General features: G+C 39.0%; 1 pseudogene; it reads right to left on the bottom strand.

The window, feature by feature from the left end:
* On the bottom strand, positions 4,729-5,529 carry Gm5511 (predicted gene 5511; annotated as a pseudogene).

The following is a 14,655-nucleotide window of genomic DNA, read 5'->3' as shown; positions in this document are numbered from 1 at the left end:
TGATTGTGTCAGGACTTCCCCCCACTGACTAAGAGGCAGAAACCTTTGCCTCTGACATTTCCTCCCCACCCATCTCAGCCATCATATATGGGTGGATGTGTACTCTGAAAATTCAAGGTAGAAATTTTTGTTTTTTTATATAGAATTTAGACTTCTGATTCTTTTTAAAAAATTTCATAAGATTACTTTTTAATATAAGTAACAAAATAGTTGATTCTTTCCTTTAAGTGCACATTGCAACCTGCTAGTAAGAAAAACTGGCTGAGAAAATTATCGTGTCTATGTATACTCTGTTAATCTATAAGAAGTTACTTAAATACAAATGAATATGGGCTCTAGGGCATAATTTGTTTTTCACCCCTAATATGTAGAACATTTGATCAAGTGAGAGTATTAGGAAAATGGTTTTTTTCTACACATATTCACTGTAATTGTTTACTGTATGAAAAAAGGAATGTAACCATATTGTAATTTTTATAGGGCTTGAAAGATTTTACTGGGCTATATAAGATGTAGGAAAAAAATAAACTTGTTGGAGCTTTGCTACATGCAACAAATGTGTATATGTGTATATGTATGTCTATATGTATATATGTGTATATGTGAAATTTGTTGTAGCTTTGCTCGATCCAACAAATGTATATGTGCATGTATGTATGTATGTATGTATGTATGTATGTAATGGGTGAAGTTGTTGGAGCTTGTTGAGGCTTGCTTCATCCACCAAGTGTGTGTGTGTGTGTTTGATTCTTTCCCACCTTTTTCTTGCTGGCTCCAGAAAGTTTCACTGGACCCAGAGTCTTTCTTCCAGCCCCAGGGAGTCCTCCACCAGCCCCAGAGAATCAAGCTGTGTTCCCTCCAATAAAAATCTGCTGAATGACCAATTGCCTACTCTATGACCCACTCCAGTTTACCGTAGATGCCAAAGCTGCTCTTTGCCAAAACAAAAGAGCACTCCCACCCCCCTCTATGAAACCAGTGTCACTCTAATCCCAAAACCAGGTAAAGAAATACACACACACACATGCGCGCGCGCGTGCGCACACACATGAAAACTACATGTCATTTTCCTGATGAACATAGATCTAAAAATACTCAATAGAATACTGACAAAAAGAATACAAACATACATAATAAAGATTATCTACCATGACAACATTGGCTATATCCATGAAACATGGAATGGCTCAATATTCACAAGTTGGTTAATATAGTAAATCGTGTAAATGAACTTAAGAAAATTACACGATCATATCAAGAGATGTGAAAAGGCCCTTTGAGAAAACAACAGGCCTTCACGATAAAATTCCTACAGTATGTAAGGCTAGAGGGAAGACACCTCAATATAATAAAAGCTATATTTTAGAAACTCATAACCAACATCATTGTAAATGAAGAAAAGCTTGAAGCAATCTCACTGAAGTCAAGAAAGAGACAGGAATTCAATTATTCTTACTCCTTTTCAGTATTGTGTTCTGAATGCTATTTGGAACAATAAGGCAAGAGAAGGAAATTGAAATGGGTACAAATAGGAAAAGAAGACAACAAACTATTCCCATTTTCAGATGGCTTGATACTATGCATGAGAAACCCAAAAAAATTCTACTAGAAAACTTCTCAAAATGAAAAACAAATTCAGGAACATGGCAAGATATGGTGTCAACTTGCACAAATCAGTAGCTTTTCTACACAGTAAACATACATAGAAGGAGATCATTGACACACTACCATTTGCAATATCCTTAAAGAAAATAAAATATTTAGGAATAAACCTAGCCAAGGAAAAGAAGGACCTCTGTGATGAAAACTTTACAGTTCTGAAGAAAGATACTAGAAAATGGAAAGACAGCCCTTACTTGTGGACTGGTAGAATTAACCTTGTGAAAATAATAATTTAACCAAATGCTATTTACAGATTCGAAGCAAACCCTATCAAAATCCCCATATCACTCTTCAAAGAAATAGAAAACTCTCCTAAAACCTATATGGAACTACAAAAGACCCCAGATAGACAAAACAATCCTGAACAAAAAGAACATGTTGAAAAGATTACCATCCCAGGCCTTAAGATATGTTACAGAGCCATGACAATGAAAACTGGTAATGGAACAAAAACAGATGTGAAGACCAATGGAATAAAACCAAAGGCTCAAATATGAACACATACAACTTCAGTCAATTAATACCTGACAAAGATGATAAGAACATAAAATGGAGAGAAGAAGGTATCTTCAATAAATAGTGCTGCAGATGCTGAAAAGTGCTCGCTGACAAGAGCCTGATATAGCTGTCTCCTGAGAAGCTCTATCAGAGCCTGACAAATACAGACGTGGATGCTTGCAGCCAACCTTTGGATTGAGCACAGGGACTCCAATGGAGGAGTTAGGGAGATGACTGAAGCAGCTGAAGGGGTTTGCAACCCCATATAAAGAACAACAATATCAACCAGAGCTCCCAGGGTCTAAACCACCAACCACAGAGTAGACATGGAGGGCCCCATGGTTTCAGCTGCATATGTAGCAGAGGATGACATTATCTGGCATCAATGAGAGGAGAAGCCGTTGGTCTTGTGAAGGCTTGATGCCCCAGTGTAGGGGAAGGAATGCCAGGGCAGTGAGGTGGGAGTGGTGAATAGGATAGGGGATGTGTGGAGGAGAAACCAGAAAAGGAAATAGCAATTGAAATGTAAATAAAGTATCCAATAAAAATTCATGCTGGGAAAACTGAAAATCTGCATGCAGAAGAATGAAAAGAGAGCTCTGTGAGGTTAAAGGTGGGGTCCCTCGTCCACTCAGGGCTCGGGCCTCTGGGTGCGGTGGGATGTGGAAAGTTTTGACTGTGCTTTCCCTTGTGGCACTGGGTGGGCATCTAGCTCTAGCTATGGAAAGCTGTGGAACACCACTCCAGGGGTGGGAGAATGCAGTCTGAGGTCCCCGGGGACTGCGGGAGCCCAGTCGGGGGTCCCCGGGCCTGCAAGGAGACTGGAACCATCAGTTTCTCAGACTCTTGGGCACACAGATACAGCTGGGAGCCATGGAAGAACTGAGAATGGAGTGGGGGCCTGCGGCCTGGACCTAGCTTGGGGCTGAAGGAAAAAAAAAGAGGGGAGCTCTGTCTGGGTCCCTCGGGGAGGAGAGTCCTTGGTTTGCTTGGCAGGTGGCTTGGCTTGGTGGAGGCTATAGCTAGGAGTGCTGAGAAGCCTTCTGGGAGAGATTAGTAGCTGGCGCTCTAGATGAAGGCCTGTTCCATTGCTCCTCATTCCGATCGCAATGAAAAGAGACAGTCCATGGTTTTAAGGCTTTTATTGTCATGGTGGAGAGTGGTGGTGAGAAAACTGTACCCCACTTTCTCAGGGCGGGCCTGAGGTTTGTAGGAAGGAATGGCTGGGAAGGAGAGTTTAATTGGCTAAGCCCTTTAGGCCTCTAGGTACCTCATGAAAATGGAGATCTGTCTTGAGGCTATGTGATCTGTGGTCACATCCTCTACCTGTGGAGGGGCTTTGGGCGTTGCCCTTACATGACTGATGGCCACAGAAATACAGAGAGCTACTGCCTCATGTCAGGGTCCTGGTGTGCAGGAGCATGGCAAAATGCCTACTCTCCCCTGCAGGGAAACCTGTGGGGTCACCAGGGTTTCAAACCTACCTCAACCAGAAACTAGGCTGCCTTTCACAGTCCCACAGAGTCCCATCATTTTGCATAGAAACTAACTGCAAAGGGATCAGAGACCTAAACTTGGAACCTAAACCACTGAAACTGCTAGGAAAAAAATAGTAACCTAGATGGTATAGGTGTAGGAAAGGACCTTCTGAACAGGAGTCCATGTGTCCAAGATTAAAGAACAACAACTGACAAACAGAGCTTCATAAAACTAGAAAGATTCTGCATAGCTAAGAAAACACTCAACCAGGTGACTAGGAAGCCCATAGAATGGGCAAGAACATTGCCAACTATTCATCTGACAGAAAATTCACATACAGAATATATAAAGAACACAGAAACAAACAAACAAAATCAAATGATCTATTTTTAAAAATGAGCCTGGGACCTAATATGATCCTATGAGACTAATCAAGTTCTCAAAAGAACAAGAGCAATATATATATGACTAAAGAAATATCTCAAAAATGTAAATCAAAGCAACTTTAAGATTCATTTTACTTTATGCAGGATTGTTTTGGCTATTCTGAGTTTTTTGGTTTTCCATATGAAAATGAGAATTTCTCTTTTGAGGTCTATAAAAAATACTGTTGGAATTTGATGGGGATTGCATTAAATCCGTAGATTGCTTTTGGCAAGATGGCCATTTTCCGTATGCTAATCCTACATATACATGAACATGAGAGATCTTTCTGTCTTCTGATGTCTTCCTCAATTTCTTTCTTTGAGACTTGATGTTCTTGTCATACAGATATTTCACTTGGTTGGTTAGAGATACACAAAGATATTTTATATTACATGTGGCTATTATAAAGGATGTTGTTTCTTTAAATTATTTCTCTGCCTCTTTATCATTTGTATAAGGGAGGGATACTAATCTCTTTAACTTTGTATCCAGACACTTTGCTGAAGATGATTATCAGATATAGGAGTTGTCCAGTAGAATTTTGGGGACACCTATGTATGCTATCATATCATCCACAAATAGCAATGCTTTGACTTCTTACTTTCCAATTTGTATCTCTTTGATCTTCTTTAGTTGTCTTATTGCTCTGGCTAGAACTTCAAGTACTATATGGGCAACCTTCTTCTCCAAAATATCTTTCATAATTTTGCAGAGGTTCTCAAATTTTGTCTTTTTCTCTTCCTGTTTCTTCTTTTCCTCTTCATCTTCTGGAAGTTCCAGTCCTTCTTTGGTAACAGACACCAAGGTCTTGCCCTCAAATTCCTTCAGCAGTTGCACACAATACTCATCAATGGGCTCAATCATATAGATTACTTCTAAGCCATGCTTTCAGAGGCGTTCCACAAAGGCTGAGTTAGCAACCTGGTCCTTGGTCTCACCTGTGATAAAATAGATGTGCTTCTGGTTTTCCTTCATTCTGGTGCAATAGTCCTTCAGAGAAACCATCTCATCCCCAGAAGCAGATGTGTAGTACCGCAACAGCTCTGAAAGCTTCTTCCGATTCTGAGAGTCTTCGTGAATTCCAAGCTTTATATTTTTGGAGAATTGCTCATAAAACTTTTTGTAGTTCTCTTTATCTTCTGCTAGTTCAGTAAATAGTTCTAAGAATTTCTTGACCAAATTCTTTCTGATAACTTTCAAAATTTTGTTTTGTTGCAGCATTTCATGGGAAATATTTAGAGGGAGATCCTCAGAATCCACTACCCCTCTAATGAAATTCAGATACTCAGGGATTAACTCCTCACAGTTATCCATGATAAAAACTCTGCGAACATACAACTTGATGTTGTTCTTTTTCTTTCTGTTTTCAAACAGATCAAAAGGAGCATGTCTTGGGACAAAAAGAAGGGCCTGGAATTCTAATAGTCCTGCAACAGAAAAATGCTTTACTGCCAAATGTTCTTTGGGTGGGTAAGGGAGTGTGGGGGAGGGTCTGGGGGACTTTTGGGATAGCATTTGAAATGTAAATGAAGAAAATACCTAATTAAAAAAATAAATAAATAAAAATGGGCAACCTTGTCTTGTCCCTGATTTTAGTGGAGTTGCTTTAAGCTTCTCTCCATTTAGTTTGATGTTGGCTGTTGGTTTGCTGTGCTTTGATTATCTTTAGGTATGTGACTTGTTTCCCTGATCTCTTTAATACTGTTAACAGGAAGGGGTATTGGAATTTTTTTTCAAAGGACTCTTGAACTATAAATTTTCGGGGCAATCACCATCCTTGACCTCAAGCTTTACTACAGAGCAATACTGTTTTTTTTTAAAAAATGTATTGGTACTGGTTTACATCTGTGCCCCAGAGTTAACCCTATGCCAAAGCTCTCAAAACTCAAATCCCGCTTGGAGAGAGCTGGTTGTCCAGGAGTGCTGACACACAGTAGAGACCACCACTATGTCTCCAATGCCTAGCCCAAATGAGACCCACCTGGAGCCCATAGGACACAGAAACTGTGAAGCAGCCTGGGACAGGATCCTTCTGGTCTTCATCTGTGCCCCAGAGCTAATCCTGTCCCACAGCTCTCCATACCCAAATCCTTCCTGGAGACAGCTGGTCTCCTAGGAGTGTTGACACATCAAAGATCACAGGTTCACAGGTTTACAGGCTCATGGGAAGGACAAGCTACAGTCAGAGACAGCAAGACCAACTAACACTATAGATGACCAGATGGAATGAGGCAAGTGCAAGAACATAAGCAACAGAAACCAAGGCTACTTGGCATCACCACAACCCAGTTCTTACATCACAGTAAGTCCTGGATACCCCAATACAGAGAAAAGGAAGACTCTCATTTCAAATCACATCTCATAGGATGATAGAGGAGTTTAAGAAGGACATAAGTAACTCCCTTAAAGAAATACAGGAGAACACAGGTTAACAGGTAGAAGCACTTAAAAAGGAAACACATAAATTCCTTAAAGAATTATAGGAAAACACAGCCAGACAAGTGAAGGAATTGACCAAAACCATCCAGGATCTAAAGATGGAAATAGAAACAATAAAGGAATCACAAACAAAGACAACGTTAGAGATAGAAAGACTAGGAAAGAGATCAAAAGTCATAGATGCAACAGAATACAAGAGATAGAAGAGAGAATCTCAGGTGCAGAAGATACCATAGAAAATATTGACACAAGAGGCAAAGGAAATGCAAAATGCAAAAAGCTCCTCACCCAAAACATCCAGGGAATCCAGGACACAATGAGAAGACCAAACCTAAGGATAATAGGTATAGAAGACAGTGAAGATTTCCAACTTAAAGGGCCAGTAAATATCTTCAGCAAAATTATAGAATAAATCTTCCCTAATCTAAAGAAAGAGATGCCCATAAACATACAAGAAGCGAACATAACCCCAAATAGATTCGGCCAGAAAAGAAATTTCTCCCATCACATAATAATCGAAACACCAAATGCACAAAACAAAGAATACTAAAAGCTGTAAAAGAAAAAGGTCAAGTAACATAAAAAAATAAAGCAGATCAATTAGAATTATACCAGACTTCTCAACAGAGACTCTAAAAACCAGAAGATCCTGAGCAGATATCATACAGACCCCAAGAGAACATGAACGCCAACTCAGGGTACTGTACCCAGCAAAACTCTCAATTATCATAGATGGAGAAATCAAGATTTTCCATGATAAAACTAAATTTAAACTATTTTTCCACAAATCTAGCCCTACAAAGGATAATAGATAAAAAACTATAGCACAAGGAGGGAAACTATACCCAATAAAAGCAAGAAATTAATCTTTGTTCAACAAACCCAAGAGAAGATAGCCATACAAATATAATTCCACCTCTAACATCAAAAATAACAGGAAGCAATGAACACTCATCCTTAATATCTCATAACATCAATAGACTCAGTTCCCTAATAAAAAGACATAGACTAACAGACTGAATATATAAACAGGACCCAGCATTTTGCTGCATACAAGAAACATACCTCAGTGACAAAGAAAGGCACTACCTCAGACTAAAAAGCTGGAAAGAAAATTTCCAAGTAAATGGTCCTAAGGAACAAGCTGGAATAGCCATTCTAATATAATCTAATTAATCTAATTATAATATAAGATAATTCTACTTAAATCGACTTTCAACCAAAAGTTATCAAAAGAGATGTGGAAGGACATCAAAAGAAAAATCTACCAAGATGAACTCTCAATTCTGAACATCTATGCTCCAAATGCAAGGGCACAAACATTCATAAAAGAAACTTTACTAAAGCTCAAAGCACACATTGCACCTCACACAATACTAGTGGGAGACTTCAACGCTCCACTCTCACCAATGAAGAGATCATGGAAACAGAAACTAAACAGAGACACAATGAAACTAACAAGTTATGAAACAAATGAATTTAACAGATATCTATAGAACGTTTCATCCTAAAACAAAAGAATATACATTCTCATCACCTCAAGGTACCGTCTCCAAAACTGATTATATAATAGATCAAAAAAGAAGCCTCAACAAATACAAGAAGATTAAAATAACTCCATGCATCTTATCAGATCACCACAGACTATGACTGGCCTTCAACAACAACAAAAACAACAGAAATCCCACATAAAAATGGGAAGCTGAACAACTCTCTTATCAATGATAACTTGGTCAGGGAAGGAATAAAAGAAATTTAGAATTTAATGAAAATGAAAGCACAACATACCCAAGCTTATGTGAACAACGGAAGCAGTGCTAAGAGGAAAACACATACCTTTGTGTGCCTCCAAAAAGAAACTGGAGAGAATATACAAACAGCTTAAGACCACATCTAAAAACTCTAGAACAAAAGGATAAAAATACACTCAAGAAGAGTAGATGGCAGGAAATAATTAAACTCAAGGCTGAAATCAACAAAGTAGAAACAAAGAGAACTATACAAAGAATCAACAAAACCAAGATCTGGTACTTTGAGAAAATCAACAAGATAGATAAACCCTTAGCCAGACTAACCAGAGGGCACAGGCACAGTGTCCAAAATCAGAAATAAAAATGGAGATATAATAACAGGAACTGAAGAAATTTAAAAATTATCATATCCTGCTACAAAAGCCTATACTCAACAAAACTGGAAAATCTGGATGAAATGTATACTTTTCTAGAGAGATACCAGGTACCAAAATTAAATCAGGATCAGATAAACCATCTAAACAGTCCCATAACTCCTAAAGAAATGGGAGCAGTCATTAAAAGCCTCCCAACTAAAAGAAGCCCAGGACAAAATGGTTTCATAGCAGAATTCTATCAGACCTACAAAGAGACCTAATACCAATCCTCTTCAAACATTCCACAAAATAGAGACAGAAGGAACACTACCTAATCTGTTCTATGAAACCACAGTTACACTTAAACCACACAAGGACCCAACAAAAAAAGAGAACTTCAGAACAATTTTCCTTATAAATATTGATGCAAAAATACTCAATAAAATTCTTGTATACCAAATCCAAGAACACATCAAAACAATCATTCACCACAATCAATTAGGCTTCTTCTCAGGGATGCGGAGATGGTTCAATATAAAGAAATCAATCAATGAAATCCACTATATAAACAAACTCAAAGAAAAAAAAAACCACATCATCATTTCATTAGATGCTGAGAAAACATTTGACAAAATCCAACACCCCTTCATGTTAAAAGTCTTGGAAAGATCAGGAATTCAAGGCCCATTCCTAAACATAGTAAAAGCAACCCAGTAGCCAACATCAAACTAAATGGAAAGAAACTTGAAGCAATCCCACTAAAATCAGGGACTAGACAAGGCTGCCCATTCTCCTCCTATCTGTTCAATATAGTACTCAAACTTCTAGCCAGAGCAATTAGACAACAAAAGGACGTCAAAGGTATACAAATTGGGAGGAAAGAAGTCAAAATATTAGTATTTGGAGATGATATGATTGTATACTTAAGTGACCCCAAAAATTTCACCAGAGAGCTGTGACCCCTGATAAACAACTTCAACAAAGTGGCTGGATATAAAATTAAATCAAACAAATCAGTAGTCTTCGTATTCTCATATGATAAATGGGATGAGAAAGAAATTAGGGAAATGACACCCTTCACAATACTCATAAATAATATAAAATATCTTGGTGTGACTTTAATCAAGCCCGTGAAAGATCTGTATGACAAGAACTTTAAGTCTCTGAAGAAAGAAATTAAAAAGATCTCAGAAGCTTAAAAGATCTCCCATGCTCATAGGGAAGAGAGGCCCCTTGGTAGTGCAAACTTTATATGCCCCAGTACAGGGGAATGCCAGGGCCAAGAAGTGGGAGTGGGCGGGTAGGGGAATAGGGTCAGGGGAGGGTATAGGGAACTTTCAGGATAGCATTTGAAATGTAAATAAAGTAAATATCTAATAAAAAAAGAATAAAAAAAGAAATCTCCCATGCTCATGGACTGGCAGGATTAATATAGTAAAAATGGCCATCTTGCAGAAAGCAATCTACAGATTCAATGCAAGCCACATTAAACTTCCAACACAATTCATCATAGAGTTAGAAAGACCAATTTGCCAATTCATTTGGAATAACCAAAAACCCAGGATAATGAAAACTATTCTCAACAATAAAAGAACTTTTGGCAGAATAATCATTACAGACCTCAAACTTTATTACAGAGCAATAGTGGAAAAAACCAACAACAACTGCATGGTATTGGTACAGAGACAGGCATGTAGATCAATGCAATAGAACTGAAGACCCACATACCTATGGTCACCTGATCTTTGACAAGGAAGCCAAACCCATCAAGTGGAACAAAGAAAGCATTTTCAGCAAGTGGTCCTTGTTCAGCATGTAGAAGAAGGCAAATCTATTCATTCTTATCTCTTTGTACATAGCTCAAGACCAAGTAGATCAAGGACCTCCACATAAAACCAGATACACTGAATCTAGTAGAAGAGAAATTGAGAAGAGCCTCAAATACATGGGCACAGGAGAAAATTTCCTGATTAGAGCACCAAGAGCTTATGCCCTAAGATCTACAATCGAAAAACTGGACCTCAAAAAATTGAAAAGCTTCTGCTAGGCAAAGGACACTGCCAATAGGACAAAAGACACAGATTGGGAAAATACCTTTACCAATCCTACATCCGATAGATAGATAGATAGATAGATAGATAGATAGATAGATAGATAGATAGATAGATAGATAGATAGATAGATAGGTAGGTAGGTAGGTAGGTAGATAGATAGATAGATAGATAGATAGATAGATAGATAGATAGATAGATAGATAGATAGATAGATAAAAATGGGATACAAAAACAAGTGAAGAATTCTGAATTGATGAATCTCAAATGGCTGAGAAACACCTAAAGAAATGTTCAACATCCTTACATGAGGGAAATGCAAATCAAAACAACCCTGGGATTCCACTTCAGAACAGTCAGAATGGCTATGATCAAAATCTCAGGTGACAGCAGATGCTAGAGAGAATGTGGGCAAAGACAAACACTCCTCCATTGTTGGTGGGATTTATAAGCTGGCACAACCATTCTGGAAATCAATCTGACAGTTGCTCAGAAAATTGGACTTAGTACTACCTGAGGACTCAGCAATACCACTCCTAGGCATACTCACACACACACACACACACACACACACACACACACACACACAGAGAGAGAGAGAGAGAGAGAGAGAGAGAGAGAGAGAGAGAGAAAGAGAGAGTTATATATGGTGACTATATACACAATTATAGCTATTGAGGATTCTAAAAAGAACTAAGAGCAGAATGTTACCAGATTATCTAAGTTTGGTTAAATTCTCGGTATACTTCCTCCTTTTCCTTTTGTTTTAGTCTGTGTCTGTGTGTGTGTGTGTGTGTGTGTGGTTGTATACATACAATAAAAGCTCACTTATGTTTATCATGACTTTCCAGAAAGGATGAGTATAAGATTGTGATACAAAACAAGAAAACAGGAGTAGATTCTGGAACTACTCAGAAATATTTTTTTGAGATGTATCTTCTCTGGCTTGTGTGTGAAATTTCCCAATTAAACCAGCCCACTCTTTATCCTCTAGAACTCAGCATCCGCAGTGATTCCTGTCCACAGTAGAACCACAGGCACCCCTGCAGGGACACAGCGGTCTCCAACAGCATATAATGCTGTGATATCTCCTGTCATCTTTCTGTGTTACATGAGACAGAAAACAGTCTCCTTGCTATGGGTTCAGCAGCATGTCCTCTGGAGAGAAGGTCAGAATTGTGTTTTCCTCAAGTGTGCTTTCAGAGAAACTGTACAGGCAACATAAGAAAATTGAATAAATTATTTACACTTTTAGGAAATGCAACCTTGCAGCTGTAGGAAAAATGCTTCCCTTCCTCTTCTCACCTTTTCTACTATTCTATTCTCTTGATGAGGAAAGAAAAAAAAAACCAAATGCTTCAAATGTAGAGGGAAAAATGCAGTATTTCACAATACCATCAGTCTTGCTCATAATGTCTGTGGCTTATTGGGCAATACGAAAGATGCAGCTGAGAATACAGCTTGGCCACTGCTGTGTGCTGTGACCAGATTCAGAGAACAAAGGGTTGAGAGCTTAGCATAAGCACTTTCATAACTGACTGGACATCCCATCCCTAGCTGAGAACTCACTTCCTGTAATGAGAACAAGGAAGCAACAGCACACAAAGAACAGAGAAAGAGTTGCATGGAAGGAAACTGAGAACTGAGAGAATCATTGAAATCTTTGTGAGTGTGACCCATTGCCAACAAGAAGCACTGCTGTGGGCTGGTCTGACTCTATGGGTGGGTATTTAAGTAACTCCAAGGAGGGAAAATGTTGTTTGGTCTGCTTTGGTTTGTTTGTTTGTTTGTTTGTTTTTTCTTTTGAAACAGCTTCAGATCAACCATTTTCTTTCTTTTTTTTTAAAATTAGGTATTTTCCTCATTTACATTTTCAATGCTATCCCAAAGGTCCCCCATACCCACCCCCCCAATCCCCTACCCACCCACTCCCCCTTTTTGGCCCTGGCGTTCCCCTGTACTGGGGCATATAAAGTTTGCAAGTCCAATGGGCCTCTCTTTGCAGTGATGGCTGACTAGGCCATCTTTTGATACATATGCAGCTAAAGACAAGAGCTCACGGGTACTGGTTAGTTCATATTGTTGTTCCACCTAAAGGGTTGCAGTTCCCTTTAGTTCCTTGGGTAATTTCTCTAGCTCCTCCATTGGGGGCCGTGTGACCCATCCAATAGCTGACTGTGATCATCCACTTCTGTGTTTGCTAGGCCCCGGCATAGTCTCACAAGAGAGAGCTATATCTGGGTCCTTTCAGCAAAATCTTGCTAGTGTATGCAATGGTGTCAGCATTTGGAAGCTGATTATGGGATGGATCCCTGCATATGGCAATCACTAGATGGTCCATCCTTTCGTCACAGCTCCAAATTTTGTCTCTGTAACTCCTTCTATGGGTGTTTTGTTCCCATTTCTAAGAAAGAGTAAAGTGTCCACACTTTGGTCTTCGTTCTTCTTGAATTTCATGCGTTTGGCAAGTTGTATCTTGTATCTTGGGTATCCTAAGTTTCTGGGCTAATATCCACCTATCAGTGAGTACATATTGTGCGAGTTCCTTTGTGATTGGGTTACTTCACTCAGGATGATACCCTCCAGGTCCGTCCATCCATTTGCCTAGGAATTTCATAAATTCATTTTTTTAATAGCTGAGTAGTATTCCATTGTGTAAATGTACCACATTTTCTGTATCCATTCCTCTGTTGAGGGGCATCTGGGTTCTTTCCAGCTTCTGGCTATTATAAACAAGGCTGCTATGTACATAGTGGAGCATGTGTTCTTCTTACCGGTTGGGACATCTTCTGGATATATGCCAAGGAGAGGTATTGCTGGATCCTCCGGTAGTACTATGTCCAATTTTCTGAGGAACCGCCAGACTGATTTCCAGAGTGGTTGTACAAGCTTGCAATCCCACCAACAATGGAGGAGTGTTCCGCTTTCTCCACATCCTCGCCAGCATCTGCTGTCACCTGAGTTTTTTATCTTAGCCATTCTGACTGGTGTGAGATGGAATCTCAGTGTTGTTTTGATTTGCATTTCCCTGTTGATTAAGGATGTTGAACATTTTTTCAGGTGCTTCTCTGCCATTCGGTATTCCTCAGGTGAGAATTCTTTGTTCAGCTCTGAGCCCCATTTCTTAATGGGGTTATTTGATTTTCTGGAGTCCACCTTCTTGAGTTCTTTATATATATTGGATATTAGTCCCCTATCTGATTTGGGATAGGTAAAGATCCTTTCCCAATCTGTTGGTGGCCTTTTTGTCTTATTGACGGTGTCTTTTGCTTTGCAGAAGCTTTACAATTTTATGAGGTCCCATTTATCGATTCTTGATCTTACAGCACAAGCCATTGCTGTTCTATTCAGGAATTTCCCCCTGTACCCATATCTTCCAGGCTTTTCCCTACTTTCTCCTCTATAAGTTTCAGTGTCTCTGGTTTTATGTGAAGTTCCTTAATCCACTTAGATTTGACCTTAGTACAAGGAGATAGAAATGGATCAATTCGCATTCTTCTACATGATAACCGCCAGTTGTGCCAGCACCATTTGTTGAAAATGCTGTCTTTTTTCCACTGGATGGTTTTAGCTCCCTTGTCAAAGATCAAGTGACCATAGGTGTGTGGGTTAATCTCTGGGTCTTCAATTCTGTTCCATTGGTCTACTTGTCTGTCACTATACCAGTACCATGCAGTTTTGATCACAATTGCTCTGTAGTACAATTTTAGGTCCGGCATGGTGATTCCACCAGAGGTTCTTTTATCCTTGAGAAGAGTTTTTGCTATCCTCGGTTTTTTGTTATTCCAGATGAATCTGCCGATTGCCCTTTCTAATTCGTTGAAGAATTGAGTTGGAATTTTGATGGGGATTGCATTGAATCTGTAGTTTGCTTTTGGCAAGATAGCCATTTTTACAATGTTGATCCTACCAATCCATGAGCATGGGAGATATTTCCATCTTCTGAGATATTCTTTAATTTCTTTCTTTAGAGACTTGAAGTTCTTATCATAG

This window comes from Mus musculus, chromosome 19, assembly GCF_000001635.26.
Source record: "Mus musculus strain C57BL/6J chromosome 19, GRCm38.p6 C57BL/6J".
Classification (NCBI taxonomy): Eukaryota; Metazoa; Chordata; class Mammalia; order Rodentia; family Muridae; genus Mus; species Mus musculus.
The sequence above is the reverse complement of the archived record's forward strand: the minus strand, read 5'-3'. Positions and strand labels throughout refer to the sequence as shown.